Source organism: Canis lupus, chromosome 2 (assembly GCF_011100685.1).
Source record: "Canis lupus familiaris isolate Mischka breed German Shepherd chromosome 2, alternate assembly UU_Cfam_GSD_1.0, whole genome shotgun sequence".
NCBI classification, from domain to species: domain Eukaryota; kingdom Metazoa; phylum Chordata; class Mammalia; order Carnivora; family Canidae; genus Canis; species Canis lupus.
In genome coordinates, this window is record NC_049223.1 from 71,256,378 (window position 1) to 71,274,012 (window position 17,635).

The following is a 17,635-nucleotide window of genomic DNA, read 5'->3' on the forward strand; positions in this document are numbered from 1 at the left end:
TAATTGTAAAAAAAAATTGAAAGAATACAGAAATGTGAGAATGTTTTCCCCAAACTACTACTAAAAGTTTAGTCTTTCTCTTGCCATACTGTTTCCTGTGTACATATATGTAGATTTTTATAGACAGGCACTTTAATATCATACAGAGGTAACTGGCCTCTACAAAGAAGCTGTAAGAGAAGGGATTTACATAAACAGCTCTTACACTATAATAGGAAGCTGACTTGTACTATAAACGTGGAAAGCCTAGATATGGGCAGTCAGCTGTTTGTTGGGGCCTCCTCCTATAATCCACCACTCATCTCTTCAAAAACAGATTTTATTTATTTATTCATGAGAGACACAGTGAGAGAGACGCAGAGACACAGGCAGAGGGAGAAGCATATCTCTTCAAAACAAATCCTTATTTCACTTCTCTATTCACCACTCCAGTGCCTTCCCCTTATAAATAAACCCCGAGTTCCTACCATAGCCTATAAGGTCCTGCCTGAGCTGAATCCTGCCTGCTTCTCCAAACTCTTTACCTGCCACTCTCATAACCTATGAAGGTCCAGCCACCTTGGCCATCTTGGTCCTTAAAGATGCTTTCCTAGCTCAGGGCTCGCCCATCACCCAGTTAGATAAATCTGGTTTATTCTTGTATTCTCCCTTCTTACACTTTTGTGTACTTTTTGATGGTCTATTTTCCTACTGTAGATTGTAAACTAAGGACAAGGATATTTATTGTCTGTGGTATCTACTAGAACAGACTCAGCATTTAGCAAATAGCTTGGCACATAATGAACACTCTATTGAATGAATGAATGTACATTTACTATTTTTAAAAAGATTTTATTTATTTATTCATGAGAATACACAGAGAGGAGAGAGAGAGAGAGGCAGAGACACAGGCAGAGGGAGAAGCAGGCCCCATGCAGGGAGCCTGATGTGGGACTCAATTCCCGGTATCCAGGATCAGGCCCTGGGCTGAAGGCGGCGCTAAACCGCTGAGCTACCGGGGCTGCCCTGAATGTACATTTAAACTGGTTTTAAAAAGATGGGAGAAAAAAAAAAAAAAAAGATGGGAGAAAAAAAAATTAAAAGAAAAAAAAAAAAGGAAAAGAAAGATGGGAGTTGTGGGGAGTGTATGTGTGTGCCCAGATCCTTAGGAGTGAAGAGAGTAGTATCAGGGAAATTAGACTAAGGAAGACTGCTTAAAACTTAATGGTGAAGGGGACTTGAATCTAAGAATTCGGATCTGGTGGCAGTGTAGATGGTGACTGGAATGGGAGTTTGGTGGGATTTTAAGATAAAAAGACAAGGAGGGCACTGGGGCACCTGGCTGGCTCAGAAGAGTGTGAGACTTTCAGGGTTGGGTTTGAACCCTATGTGGGATATAGACATTACAAAAAAAAAAAAAAAGAGAGAGAGAGAGAGAGACAAGAAGGGCAGGTTACTGCACTGATACATACAGGCGGGAGACATCTCTTCTGATTACTGTGGACAGTTACCATGGCTCACTTTGGGCTGTCACAACCCTTTGTACATTCTTTTACGTTTGTGGGTTCTTCTTCATCTTAGGGTAAATGCCACATTGGCTAGGACTGGGTCTTACATGCCTATCACCTGACATAGGGTTAAAAATAAAATTATCCCAAAGCGCTTGCTAGAAAAACCAAAACCATCAGTTCAATGGTTACATACACGACAGAATCGGGCTTTACAGGGAGACTTCTGAGTTCAGGTTGAGACTGCACAGCTAGAACCTTAATCTCTCACGGGTTTTCTTTAAAAGATTAAATAAATGATAGATACATCGGAAGGGCTGAGCAAAATTCCTGGATGACAGCAAACACTCCATTGATATTATGAGTCGCCGCCAATCCACAGGTACAAACGGTGTCTCGTCTCCAGGTTGTTGCGTTGCCAATTCCCTTGTTGAGGAGCAACAGGATTACGTACGGGGTGATGCGGTCCCAGGTGGTATCTCTGTCCCGAAATCAAGATAAAGGCACCAACTAAAAATGGCGACCTCTCGACCCTCGGAAGGCGTCAATTACCGGTAGTGCTTGCGATAATACGACAGGCAGAGACGGCAAGAAGCAGCCAGGGCACGGTTCCTAACACCTGGCTAGAGGGCGAAGGGCTCGCCCACGCTGCCAGTCAACCACCAGCAGGAAAAACCACCGCGGCCGGAGCGCAGTAACTGCCCAGGACCGCGACCACGTGTCAGAGGGCAGTCTGCGCCTGCGCAAGCCAGGCGCGCGCCCGCCGGCCGGAAGAGCCGCGCGTTTCCGGGTTGGAGGCGGGGAGCGGTGCCGGAAGTACTCGGGGAGGGCCGAGCAGTCGGACCGGCTGCTGAGACGAACGCTTCACTGGGGCAGTCTCCGCATATCATGGGGAGATAGACGCTGCTGCCTGTGAGTCTTGGGCCCTGGCAGTTGAGGAAGAAGAGCGGGAGGAGGGAGTCAGGACCCAGACCCACAGTGGGTCAGTGTTTGAAGAACCAGGTTGTGGAGGAGACCGGGTTGTGCGAGGAATCAGGCTGTTGGGACGGGACTAAGGGGCTCGGGGCTCGGAGAAGACGCGGCTGTGGGGACCGGGGCTGGAGACGGGACTTAGGGAACGGGGATGGATGTGAGTTCCCCGGCACCTGATGGAAAGCGGGGTGCGAGGGACAGGATTGTGAGGACCCGTGCTCCTCGAGAGGAGAGGGTCGGAACGGAAAGGGGCGTGAAGACACGGGCTTCCGAAGGGTAAGAGCGGAGCCGCGAGGACTTGGGCTCCTAAGAGACAGAAGCGGGACAGTGAAGATCCACGCTCCTAAGGATTCAGAAACAGGGCAGCGAGGACTCAGAGAACACTTGGGTTTGGAAGGAACCGCAGCGGGCAGTGAAGATGGGCTTCTCTGGGGACGGGATCAGGGCTTGGAGACTCCGAAGTACCTGAGGGAACCGGGCAGTGAGGACCCGAGCTCCCCCAAAGCGGGGAGTGTAAGGGGTCATGGCTGCGAGGAGATCAGCCTCCAAGGGAAAGGGAGAGAGTTTGGAAAAGATCTAGGGATCCGTTTTTTTCTTTTTTCTTTTTTCTTTTCTTTTTTTTTTTTTTTCTTTCCCCATCACATTCTCTGAATCCTGAGTGGTAAAGGATGTATTCAGGGGAAGAAGACCCTTCCTTCGCGCTGCCTGCTCGGCGTTTGGCAGGCTTTTCTTGTGTCAGATACTTTATCTAGGAAAGCCCACATGCAAGCATCTCCGTTTTCTGCTTCATTCTTAACGAAGCTCTGATGTGAAGTCGAAGCCGTTTGAACTCAGTTCTATGCTCGATAAGTGCTTTAAATACCATTCCACTCGACCCTGATGGAGCACAGATCTCTGCATATCAAACCAAAGAATGTTAGACGGGAGGACAGGATGGCCCAGAAAGATAATCTTTTTTAAACTCCTGTTTTATATGTAAAGAGGCTAAGGTCCAAAGAAGGCACAGGATGGAGGTGAGGCAATGATTGATTAGATCATAATTTTGATAATAGTACCCTGCTGTGCCCAGGAAGTAGGAGAACCTTGGCTAATATCCTTGAAAACATGCTTCTGGAATCTTTGCTTTAACGTCAGACTCAAGAGGGAAATTTTTACAAATTGAGTACTTTGAGGCTTGTCACTATATTGACCTCGATACCATGAATCTCACTTAACCAGTTGAGAGAACCTTTAAACCCATCCGTCCACCCAAAGAAATACAGTAAGCTGTTTGGAAAGTTGAAGTTAAGTAAGTTGTATCCTGTATTTTTAGTATAAGCATTTACTGGAGGTGGCTGCTTTTAGGTAAAAATGTCAGGGATACTTGGGCCAGTCACTTCCCTTCAATAATATCTTTTACTGAAACCTACTCAGACCAATTAGGCACCATCATAAGCACTTCCAAATGTTGTATCATTTAATTATCACAGCCCCACGGGTTAGATGTTGGGAGTCCCATCATACAGATACGGAAATTGATTCCGAGAGATTAAGTCACCCTGCCTGAAAACACATGGTACTAAGTGACCCAGCCCCAGTCAAACCCAGTTATGTGTTTGACTAACTTTTTTTCAACTTTTCTAATTGAATTCTTCTCCATATATCAGTTTGCCCATCAACAAAATAGAAATAAGAGTTATACAGAACATATCATTGAATGAAAGCACTCTCCTCCTCTTTAAGATGTCTCTTAATGTCAAGTACTATAACTTGTTAGGGTCCTTGTCTAGTGTAGTATTTGAGGAGAACTAAATTACTGTGTTTTTAAATAAGCATAAGGCAGTCAAGATAGAAAAATGGGACCTGAATAGAGCTTTTCTTCACAATAGAGTAAGATATATTTAATTTTAAATTGAAGAGGCCAAGAAAGACCAAATTGAAGAACAAGAACTTAAGTTGGATTAACTTTACAATTAATTGTAACATGAAGTAGATGATCAGGGAAATTGGGCTAACTTAGCTGAAACTATTGTTTTCTCCCAAAGGGTTAGACTATTTGCAAATGCCTCTACTGTATGCAAGTGATAAAAACTTACACCAAATTATGAAGTAAAGCATGCCCATGCCACCATTTCAAAGTACTTGATGGTTTAATTAATGGTAACTTATTCCTGAGTTAATATCCTCATTTACATTTGCAAAATGTACTTATTTCACTCATTTGTGGCTCTAGCATTGAGTTATTATAATAGTATTTCAAAGGACCTGATCAGAAAATCATTGTTAGAGCAGATATGAATATAGAACATATTACTTTTGACCTGCAGTCTTCATGGAAAGCCCCCAGATACTTTGGAGATAAGATTCCAGCAGTGTTTAGATTGTACTGTACGTGCAGTACAGGTGCGCTGGGTGCAGAAGACAAACTGAAATTGGTACATATGAACTTAATCTGAAAATCTTACATTAATTCTTAAAGCCAGAAGGGATTTTAAAATTTGTCTGATCCTACTCAATTATAGATGTAGAAACTCTGGTCAAAGGAAGCTTACATAACACAGTGGCAGAAGTAGGATGATACCCAACCCTCTTGACTTCAGTCTTCCCTATGCCATAGTACCCCTCATCAGCCTCTTGTTGACTATTTACCACTACCATTTTATTTTTTAGTCACTGTTGTTTTTTTTTTTAATGTCTATAGTAAAAAAAATGGTTATAGGAGGCCATATCACATACTACAATGGGAAAACCTTTTAGTTTTAATATGCTGATTTTTTAGAACTAAGATCTAGAAAAGAAGAGCATGTATATTATATAATATTAGCAAACATTTATTTGTACTTTCCATGTGCCGGGCACTCTTCAAGGTGCTTTATATACAGAATCTCAATATATTGTCACAATAATCCCATGAGATATACTTTATGACTAAATTTTTCAAATGAGGAAATTATTTAGGCATAAAGAGATTAGATAACTTGCTCAGGGACATAAAGCTAATTAATAAGTGGCAGAGTTGGTACTTGAACCCAGACACTGCCACCAGAGTCCATGCCCTTGATCACTCTACTGCCTTTCTGTTAAATCAAAACTACCTAAATGGGACCAAACTAGTCAAAGAACTAGTGGGAAAAAAATTCCATGTTTCTGTTGCTCTCAAGTCTTACAGAATGCAATTAGTTGATTTTTTTTTTTTTTTTTTTTTTTAGGCTGGGAAATAGGAGTTCATTTAGATACATCTAGAAGCAGTGAGGAGAGAAACAGGTAGAAAACCCAGTCATTAAGTTAAGTCAGTCACCACAATGATAGGGCTTTTATGCTATCATCCTGGTAGTCTCCTTCACCCCAGCATTTGTTTAAATAACTCCTAAACATTTCAGAAGTTAAAGGGTTTTAAAGACAATCTGGTCTTCTACTCCCTTACTCTCTTCACTTAAAAAAATATATATATTTTAAAGGGAGGGAATCTGTAGGGTGCTTGGCTGGCTCAGATGGAGGAGCATGCAATTTTTGATCTCAAGATTTTAAGTTCAAGCCCCCAATATTGGGTGTAAACTTAGAAATAAAATCTTAAAAAAAAAATCTGTTAATGGAACAGATGTCTCTAAAAGGTATGGTCTTATAACTAATACAAGCCATCCCCACATCTCTTACCCTCTGAAAAATCAGATCCTCTTTATACAGTAATAGAGTTATAACTCGGTTTTTGTTTGAGGTACAAGCTGTTAGAAGGAAAAGCAGTTAGGGCTTGTTGTCCTGAGCCTGTCAACCATAGTTTAAATGCAGCTGGTAAAGGGGAGGGTGGATAGACCCAGTATTTATTTATTTATTTGTTTGTTTGTTTGTTTGTTTGTTTTTTATGATAGTCACAGAGAGAGAGAGAGAGAGAGGCAGAGACACAGGCAGAGGGAGAAGCAGGCTCCATGCACCGGGAGCCCGATGTGGGATTCAATCCCGGGTCTCCAGGATCGCTCCCTGGGCCAAAGGCAGGCGCCAAACCGCTGCGCCACCCAGGGATCCCTAGACCCAGTATTTAATTGAACTCCCAGCCACATAATCTTGTTTTGATAAAATTACTAAATAATTTTTACTCTTGATAACTGGGGCATGGACTTTCTGGACTTATTTTGTAAATCCCATAGCGTGTGATTTCCACATAGTAAATGCTAGTTTACTATTATAATTGTTAACTGTCCCACAGTTAATGTCTTTGTTTTTACACTGTACTACTTCCCTATTTCTTGGCATTCCAAGTAAGTGAGCATTAGAAATTTGAGTAGCCCAAAGGCAACCATGGTATATTACATAATAGAATTCAGGTTATTTACAGTCACTTCATTCCATTGTGCTTGGTCAGCATCATCCATAATTTGACTTGATGAAAGTTGTCAGTAAACAGGTAATTTGGAAGTGGAGGCACTGACCATTTCAGAATTGTTGTGATGTTTTATTTTTAAATTTCCGTACCAAAAATCCACCCTTATGAGGGTACAGTTCTATGAGTTGTGACAAATGCATACTGTCACATAAGCACCATAACACTCTTACCTAAAAGTTCCACCACCCCCAAAATTTCCTTTATGCTGCTCCTTTGTAGTCCAATCCTAGCCTACCCCAAGCCACTGGCAACTACTAATCTGTTCTCTCCATCCATATAGTTTTGCCTTTTCCAGAGTGTCATATAAATGGAATCATACAGTTAGTAGCCTTTTGAGTCTTGCCTCTTCCACTTAGCATATGCATTTGAGATTATCCATGTTGTTGCACATATCAGTAGTTCTTACTATTGCTAAGTAGTATTCCATTGTATGGATATATAGTCATAGTTCACCCATTGAAGGATACTGGATTGTTTCCAGCTTTTGACAGTTATAAATAATGTTGCTATAAACATTCACATACCAATTTTTGTTGAATATAAGTTTTTATTTCTTTAGGGTAAATACCAAAGAGTGGGATTACTGGGTCATATAAGTATATATTTAACATTTTTTTAAAGATTTTATTTATTTGACAGAGCACAAGGAGGGGGAGAGGGAGGCAGGCAGAAGGGGAGGAAGAAGCAGGCTCCCCACTGAGCAAGGAGCCCGATGTGAGGCTTGATCCCCAAGGTCCTGGGATCATGACCTGAGCTGAAGGCAGGACGCTTAAGCCACCCAGGCAACCCTATATATTTAACTTTATAAGAAACTGCCGGGATGCCTGGGTGGCTCAGTGGTTGAGCGTCTGCCTTCAGCCCAGGGCTTGGTCCTGGAGTCCCGGGATCAAGTCCCACATTGGGCTCCCTGCGTGGAGCCTGCTTCTCCCTCTCCCTCTGCCTATGTCTCTGCCTCTCTCTTTCTCTGTGTCTCTCATGAATGGATGAATAAAATCTTAAAAAAAAAAAAAAAAAAAAAGGAAAAAGAAAAACTGCCAAACCGGGGTGCTTAGATAGCTCAGTTGGTCAGGCATCTGCCTTCCACTCAGGTCATGATCCCCAGGTCCTAAGATCCAGCCCTGAGTCAGGCTCTCTGCTTGTCAGGGAGTCAGCTTCTCCCTTTGCCCCTCTACCCCACTTGTGGTATGTCACTCTTTCTCCCTGTCTCTCAGATAAATATATAAGATCTCGAGAAAAAAAAAAAAAAACTTCCAAAGTTTTCCAAAGAGATTGTACCATTTTACATTCACACAGAAATATATGACGTTTTCAGTTATTCAATTACTTCTCCAGCACTTGTCTATTTAACAAAAATTTTATTATTCTAATAGTATTTAGTGGTTACTCATTTGCCTAATTGCATTTCCCAGATGACTAATGATATTGAGTATCTTTTCATGTGTTTATTTGCCATCTGTATATCTTCTTAGGTGAGGGATCTGTTCAGAATTTTTGCCCATTTTTTAATTGGGCTGTTTGTTTTCTTATTGTTTAATTTTGAGAGTTCTTTACATATCCTGGATACAAGTTGTTTGTCAGATATGTAATTTGTAAATATTTTCTTTTAGTCTATGACTAAAGTCATAAGTCATAAAGTCATTTGACATATGACTAAGTCAAAAGACTTAGTCTTTTGTCTTTTTAAAAGATTTTATTCAAAAAAAAAATAAAAGATTTTATTCATTTATTCATGAGAGAGAGAGAGAGAGAGACAGGCAGAGGGAGAAGCAGGCTCCATGCAAGGAACCTGATGTGGGTGGGACTCGATCCTGAGACTCTGGGACCACACCCTGAGCCAAAGGCAGACACTCAAACCGCTGAGCCACCCAGGCATCCCTTCCCTGTGCTTTCTTGTAAAAGTTTTATAGTTTTCTATTTTTAAGTCTGTGATCACTTTTGAGTTTGTTTTTGTATAAGGTGTGAGATATAAATTAATGTTCATTTTTGTTGTTACTGATATATTTTTTTGTTATTTTTAAGATTTTTTTTTTTAATCTTAGACATGTGCAATGTAGGGGAAAGGCAGAGGGACGGGAGAGAGAATCTCAAACAGACTCCCTGCTGAGCACGGAGCCCAACAGAGTGTGATCCCTTGACCCTGAAATCATAACCTGAGCTGAAATGAAGAGTCGATCACTCGACTAACTGAGCCATCCAGGCGCCCCGATTTTTTGTTATATTTTTAAAAACAGTTGTCAGAATTACCTATTTTTTCAGAGGAAACAAATCCAATAGTATGCTAATTCTTTTTTCATAGATAACATATGCAGAATTTGAGGTGTATAATGAAAAGTAAATATTCCCCTTTGGTCTCATAGGCCACCCAGATACTACCGTTCCCCTCCCCACCAAGATAATTGCTGTTATCAGTTTATGTATCTTTCCAGGAATAATTTATGCATTTACAATTATATGTCTTTTTTTGTCTTTTAATAAATGACAACAAATTATACTCTTCCATACCTTGCATTTTCTTATTTATTTATTTATTTATTTATTTATTTATTTATTTATGATAGTCACAGAGAGAGAGAGAGAGTCAGAGACATAGGCAGAGGGAGAAGCAGGCTCCATGCCGGGAGCTTGACGTGGGATTTGATCCCGGGTCTCCAGGATCGCACCCTGGTCCAAAGGCAGGCGCTAAACCGCTGCGCCACCCAGGGATCCCTATACCTTGCATTTTCAATGAACAGTGTATCTTAAAGGTCACTTCATGAGCTTCCTTGTTTTTCCAAAGCAGTTTTATTGAGATGCTATTCACATATCATACAATTCACAATTATCAGATGTACGGTTCAGTGGCATTTTTGGATATTCAGGGTTGTGCAGTTATCATCATAATCTAATTTCAGATTATTTTTATCCCCCCTAAAATCCTCTATTATCAGCAGTCAATCCCTATCCCTCTCCTACCCCCCTCCGCCCTGGCAACCACTAATCTACTTTCTGTGTGTGTAGATTTGTCTATTCTGGACATTTCATATAAATGGAATCATACATGTGGTCCTTTTTTTTTAACATGTGGTCTTTTTGACTGAATTCTTTCATTTATTATTTTTTTTAATTTTTAAAATTTTATTTAAGTAACTCTACACCCAACATGGGGCTTGAACTCACGACCGAGATCAAGAGTCGTGTGCTCTTCTGACTGAGCCAGCCAGGCAGTCCTGGATTCTTTCATTCAGCTTAATATTTCCATGAGTCTTACACTTTTCAATATATTTCACTATGTGGTTATACCTTAATTTATTTAACTAGATCAGTTTTTTTTTAAAGATTTTATTTATTTATTTGAGAGTGTGAATGAGTGAGCCTGAGAACACGAATGGGGAGAGGGGCAGAGGAAGAGGTAGAATCAGAGTCCCCTCTGAGCCCAGAACTCCAGGATCATGACCTAAGCCAGAGGCAGACGCTTAAGTGACTGAGCCACGCAGGCACCCCTATTTAGCTACATCACTTTTTTTTTTTAATTTTTTAAAATTTATGATAGTCACACAGAGAGAGAGAGAGAGAGAGTTAGAGGGAGAAGCAGGCTCCATGCACCGGGAGCCCGACGTGGGATTCGATCCCAGATCTCCAGGATCGCGCCCTGGGCCAAAGGCAGGCACCAAACCGCTGCGCCACCCAGGGATCCCCAGCTACATCACGTTTGATGGACATTTAGGTTGATATTCCTCACATGTATAGTATTCTGTTTACATAGAAGTCCAAGCTTGGCACAGTGGAAGTATCATAGCCAATGACGTTTATCGGAGGCCGATTATTGCTAATTGAAACCTTTACATAGAAGCCCAACTATAGGACAGCCCCGGGTGGCTCAGCAGTTTAGCGCTGCCTTCAGTCCAAGTCGTGATCTTGGAGACCCAGGATCAAGTCCCACGTCAGGCTCCCTGCGTGGAGCCTGCTTCTCCCTCTCTCTGCCTGTGTCTCTGCCGCTGTGTGTGTGTGTTATTCTCTCATGAATAAATAAAATATTTTTTTAAAAGTCCAACTATAATATAAATTGCTAAAGATGGAACTATGGGGGCAGCCTGGGTGGCTCAGCGGTTTAGCGCCTGCCTTCATCCCAGGGCGTGATCCTGGAGACCCAGGATCGAGTCCCACATCAGGCTCCCTGCGTGGAGCCTGCTTGTGTCTCTGCCTCTCTCTCTGTCTCTCTTTCTGTCTCTCATGAATAAATAAATAAAATCTTTAAAAATAAAGATGGAACTATGGGATCAAAACAATATGTTTTGCTTTTTTTTTTTTTTTTTTTTTTTTTTAAGAGAGAACACGTGTGAGCAGGGTGAGGGAATGCCAGAGTGAGAGAATTTTTTTTTTTTTTTTTTTTTGAGGGAGAGAATCTTAAGCAGGCTCCATGCACAGCATGGAGCCCAACTTGGGGCTTGATCTCATGACTTTGAATCATGACATGAGCCAAATCAAGAATCAGACACTCAACTGACTGAGCCACCTAGATACCCTAATACATCTTTTCTAATTATGGTAGTACTGCCAAGTAGCTGTTTGTAGAGACCAACAAATTTAATATCCTCCCCCTCCTGTCCAACAATGTGTGAAATGACTATTTCTTTATAAAACTTTCAAACAATATGTATACAACTTTTTCATCATTGCCAAAGGAAGATTTTTTTTTTTTAAAGATTTTATTTATTTATTCATGAGAGACACAGAAAGAGAGAGAGAGAGAGAGAGAAGCAGAGACACAGGCAGAGGGAGAAGCAGACTCTATGCAGGGAGCCCGATGCGGGACTCGATCCTGGGTCTCCGGGATCAGGCCCTGGGCTGAAGGCAGTGCTAAACTGCTGAGCCACCAGGGCTGCCCGGAAGAATGGTTCTAATTTGTATTTTTATTATGAATGAGAATAAGGATTATTTCGTACCTTTAAGGACTATTTTAATTTATTGTACTGTTGGGGTTTTTTGTTTGTTTTTTTGGTTTGTTTTGCAATTTTTCTTTGGGTGTTTGGGTGCTTATTGAAGTTTAGGTATTTTTTATATGTAACAGAAATTAGTCCTTTGTCTTTGATACATTCCATATATTTTTGCTAGTTTGTCTTTTGTCCTTTAACTTTATTATGTTTGTTGCCATGCAGACATTTTAATTTTTATATAAAATTTGTTTTTCTTTCTTTTCATTTTTCTTTTTTAAAAAGATTTATTTATTTATTAAGGAGGGGTGGTGGCAAAGACATAGGCAGAGGGAGAAGCAGGCTCCATGCAGGGAGCCCGATGTGGGACTCAATCTGGGGACTCCGGGATCATGACCCATGCCGAAGGCAGATGCACAACCACTGAGCCACCCAGGCATCCCTATTTATTTATTTTTCAAGCATTTTTTTTTTTATATGATTGAACATGTCAGTCTTTTATGGCTCCTGGGCTTTGCATCATCTTTAGGAGGGCTTCTCTCTCTCTGTCTCTCTCTCTCTCTTTTTAAAGATTTGATTTATTTAGAGAGAGAGAAAGAGGCCAAGTGAGTGGGAACACGAGCAGGGGTCAGGGCGTGCAAGAAAGAGAAAGAGAATCCCAAATGGACTCCACGAGCCTGATGCAGGACATGATCCCACAATCCCGAGCTCATGACCTGGGCGAAACTCAAGAGTTGGCAGCTTAACTGACACACCCAGGCGCCTGTGAGAAGTGCTTTTCATTTACTGCTGAGAATATTTTTTCCTGTTTTTAAAAGTTGAGACAATTGTAGATCTATGCACAGTCAATAAGAAATAATACAGAGGGATCCCTGGATGGCGCAGCGGTTTGGCGCCTGCCTTTGGCCCGGGGCGCGATCCTGGGGACCCGGGATCGAATCCCACGTCGGGCTCCCGGTGCATGGAGCCTGCTTCTCCCTCTGCCTGTGTCTCTGCCTCTCTCTCTCTCTGTGACTATCATAAATAAATAAATAAATACCTTAAAAAAATTAAAAAAAAAAAAAAAAAAGAAATAATACAGAGAATTCCCTTGTGAACTTTGCTCAGTTTTCCCCAATGGTAACGTTTTGAAAGATTGTTGTCTACTGTGACAATCAGGATATCAACATTGGTATAATTCACCAGTCTTACTCAGATTTACCTAGTTTTACTTGTATTCATTTGTGGGTGTATATGGATTAAGTCTATACAATTTAGTCATTTTTGTAGATTATTATTTTTTTTAGCAAAAGGCGAAAGATTTATTCAATCTGAAAAGAAACCAGAGTATTTTTTTTGTAGATTCTTTAATCCATCATTACAGATGATGATTCCATCACAAAGGTCCTCCTATTGCCCTTTTATAACCACATCTGGTTCCCTGCCACCCAGTCCCTGACAGCCTCACTAATCTGCCTCTCTCTAAAATAAATCTTTAAAAAAAGAGTTGCATGCCCTATTGACTAAGCCAGCCAGATGCTCCTCCCTTTTTCATTTATTTATTTATTTATTTTTAATATTTTATTTATTTATTCATGAGAGACACAGGGAGAGAGAGGCAGAAACACAGGCAGAGGGAGAAGCGGGCTCCATGCAGGGAGCCCGAAATGGGACTCGATCCCGGGTCACCAGGATCACACCCCAGGCTGAAGGCGGCGCTAAACCGCTGAGCCACTGGGGCCCCCCTCCCTTTTTCTTTTTAAAATGAACTATTTCTTAGAACAGTTTTAGCTTTATAGAAAAATTGGAAAGATAATACAGTTTCTGTACACTCTGCACCGAGTTTCTCCATAATAACATCTTACATTAGTAGGGCACATTTGTTCCAAGTAATGAACCAATATTGATGTATTGGTTCAGTATTATTGGTTCAGTATCATCGGTTCGGTATTATTAACTGAAGTCCATGATTTATTCAGATCTTAGTTTTTCCATTTGTCTTCATGTCTCTTTTGGCTCCTCTGTGATAGTACATACTTAAATTTTTTAAGAAACTGCAAACTATTTTTACAGAGTGGCTATACTGTTTCCATTCCCACTGGCAATGTACCAGTGATCCAGTTTCTCTTCATCCTTGTCAACATTGGTGCTATCACTATTTTTTATTTTAGTCATACTGATAGATGTGTGGTTTTATCTCACTGCAGATCTTTTTTTTAAGATTTTATTTATTCATTTATTAGAGAGAGCGCACAAGCAGAGGGAGGAGGAGAAGCAGGCAGGGAGCCCCATGTTGGGCCTGATCCCAGAACCCTGGGATCATGACCCCAGCCTAATGCAGACACTTAGGCGGATGAGCCACCTCATTGCAGGGTTAATTTGCCCTTTCCTTAGTAACTGAAGATGTTGAACATCTTTTCCTGTACTTCATTTGCCATCTGTGTATCTTTGGTGAAATGTCTGTTCGTATCTTCTCTCCGTTTTGTGACTGAATTACTTAAAAAAAAAACCGTTGAGTTTTGAGAGTTCTTTACGCATTCTGGTTACAAGTCTTTTGTTTGATATGTACTTTGTAAATATTTTCTCATAGTCTATATCTTGTCTTTTTATCCTTTCCACATGGGGCTTTCACAGAAGAAACTTTTATTTTGATGAGGGCCAATTTTCCAGCATTTCCTTTTATTGATTGTGCATTTGGTGTCAAGTCTAAGAACCTTGCCTAGCTAGAGCCCAAAGATTTTTTTCCTAAAAGTTTTATTAGTTGTACATTTTACTTTAAAGTTTATGATCCCGGGGATCCCTGGGTAGCGCAGTGGTTTGGCGCCTGCCTTTGGCCCAGGGCGCGATCCTGGAGACCCGGGATCAAATCCCACATCGGGCTCCCGGTGCATGGAGCCTGCTTCTCCCTCTGCCTATGTCTCTGCCTCTCTCTCTCTCTCTCTCTCTCTCTGTGACTATCATAAATAAATAAAAATTTAAAAAAAATAAAGTTTATGATCCGGGGTGCCTTGATGGCTCAGTTGATTAAGTGTCTGCTTTTGGCTCAGGTTGTGGTCTCAGGGTCCTGGAATCGAGCCCCACATCAGGTTCCTGGCTCAGCAGGGAACTTGCTTCTCCCTCTCCCCCATGCTTGTGCTCTCTCTATCTCTCTCCCTCTCTCTCAAATAAACAGAATCTTAAAATAATAATAATAATAAAGTCTATGGGATCCCTGGGTGGCGCAGCGGTTTGGCGCCTGTCTTTGGCCCAGGGCGCGATCCTGGAGACCTGGGATCGAATCCCACATCGGGCTCCCGGTGCATGGAGCCTGTTTCTCCATCTGCCTGTGTCTCTGCCTCTCTCTCTCTCTCTCTCTCTCTCTGTGACTATCATAAATAAATAAAAATTTTTAAAAAATAAAATAAAATCTTTAAAAAAATAATAAAGTCTATGATCCATTTTGAATTAGTTTTTGTACAAAATGAGAGGTTTAGATTTCAGAATTTTAAAAAATCTCCTATATTCTAGCATATTATTTTATATTTAAGGTTTAAATATTTGATCCAACAAATATAGAGGAGAGTATGAAGGGAGGAATATATAGTCCCCTCTCATTCCAGGTGGATCAAATATTTAAATTTTAAACATGAACCAGATGTTTTCCAGATGTACTCATATACCATAATTTATTCAATGATCTATATTTTCCCTCTGCTAAATGGAATGAACATTAGTATATAGGTTTGCGTGGGAGCACAAGTATTCATTTTTCTGGGATAATTACCTGAGAGTATAATCCTTTACTTATTTTGGTGAGGGGTGGGAGATTTGATTTATCGTCCTTAATTGTGGTATGATTTATATACAGTAAAATGCACGGATCTTAAATATTCAGTGTGATGTATTTGACATAAGCCCATGTAATCATCACCCATCTGAATGTAGTATTTTAGGAGATCCCTGGGTGGCCCAGTGGTTTAGCGCCTGCCTTTGGCCCAGGGCGCGATCCTGGAGTCCTGGGATCGAGTCCCACGTCAGGCTCCTGGCATGGAACCTGCTTCTCCCTCCTCCTGTGTCTTTGCCTCTCTGTCTCTCTCTCTCTATGTCTATCACGAATAAATAAATAAATCTTTTTAAAAAAATGAATGTAGTATTTTAAATCCAACCCAATAAAGGAATGGTCTAGGAAACTAAGGGCAGTGTCAGTCTGGTAATGAGTGTCTGGTTATTATCTGTTTCGTTTTGTTTTGTTTTATTTATTTATTTTTAATTTTTATTTATTTATGATAGTCACAGAGAGAGAGAGAGGGAGAGGCAGAGACACAGGCAGAGGGAGAAGCAGGCTCCATGCACTGGGAGCCTGACGTGGGATTCGATCCCGGGTCTCCAGGATCGCGCCCTGGGTCAAAGGCAGGCGCCAAACCGCTGCGCCACCCAGGGATCCCACGTTTTGTTTTGTTTTAATGAAAGAAGTAGCTCGCTTATACAGAATTACTGAAAATGCAGAAGTATTGTTGTTCGCTCTTCAGCAAAACAGTGTAGTAAAGTGCTAGTTTCTGAGGGAGAAACTCAGATTTTTCTTACATTGCACGGATTCGTTGTATTTCCTTAATAGCCAGCCATTGGAGCGATTCTTTAAGGTTAATTCCTAAATTTTTATTTTTATTTTTTAAAAGATTTTATTTACTCATGAGAGAGTGAGAGAGAGGCAGAGACACAGGCAGAGGGAGAAGCAGGCTTCCCACAGGTAGCCTGATGTGGAACTCGATCCCAGGGTCTTAGGATCAGGCCCTGAGCCAAGGGTAGACACTCATACACTGAGGCACCCAGGCATCTCAGGTTAATTCCTAATTTAATAAATGATTATTCATATTTGGTGCTGAGAAGATAGGCTATTTTTTGTCTACAGGTCTTAGTATAGAAACTCTATTATATGGAAATCCCTGTTTAAAAAAAGTCTTATTTTGAGCAATACTCAGTTCTATTTGGGAAGCCCCTTGAAGGTTGTGGGACTGTTATTTGAAAGGTATAATATGTTCAATATGGTAAACATACTGATAATCTTTAATAAAGCTCTTTCATAGCTTGCTGTGGGGAAATAGTTTGGCTTTATAGCATTACAGAATTATTACCATGTTAACAATATTTCCCTATCCTGATTCTTCCATTAATAACATTTATGGGTAAGGAAAAAGAAAGCATATGGTTAAAAAACAAACAGGTGACCCAATGTTCTGCTGTCCCCCTCAGCTGACTCTTGGACAAGTTTCTGTTGATCACTTAACCAGTGCATAGTTAGTTGCTTTTATTAAGGGCAAACCAGGAAAGGTGATTTCTCAGAGAGTTAGTTTGCTGGGGAGGAACTCAGCAATAGGGGGCAAGAGTTGATGGGTATAGATATATTCGTTCAGGTTGCTAAGCTTCAACAAGTTCTGAAAACCACTGCCATGATTCCTGCAGGTTCGTTTCACCATTTTGGCAAGTTTTCATATGCTGCTAGCTTACTCCTAACAATAGAACATTGTTTTATTGGAAGAGAATCTATATCACTATAATCATCATTAATTTCAAAAGTTGTGTGTGAAAGAGATGGAGATGTCCAGTATGAATAGGAGACAAGAACAAGGATGTGTTTTGCCACATCCAGTTTGCTAGGATCCTGGTCAGTGAAGTTGTGCCAGGCCACGCAACTGAAATAGTCCTGTGGCAAGGGTGGTGGTTGATGCCAGTTGTTCATTTACAGGTAGCTTTTGAAAATGGCTGCCTCTCATTTCACCGGGCTCACAGCCGTTGCTGATGTAATTAAAGATCTAGACACTCAGATAGCTGTAAGTAAGCTCGTTGAGGCCACTGTTGGCAGAACTCAGTAAATGTGCTTCTGATCTTGATGACACCAAAGCTGCTGTCCACAGAGTCCACTTCATGGCTTTAAAATTTAGGAGTATTGGCTA

General features: G+C 41.0%; 1 protein-coding gene across 1 annotated transcript in view; it reads left to right on the plus strand.

Annotated features, from left to right (window-relative positions):
• Window positions 1-2,290: 2,290 nt before the first annotated feature.
• The window catches only part of TAF12 (TATA-box binding protein associated factor 12), a 32,942-nt gene continuing 17,597 nt past the window's right edge, over window positions 2,291-17,635 (plus strand). Inside the window, exon 1 of the mRNA NM_001287043.1 lies at window positions 2,291-2,399. The gene's annotated coding sequence lies outside the window, so the exon portion shown is untranslated. The remainder of the gene's footprint in view (window positions 2,400-17,635) is intronic.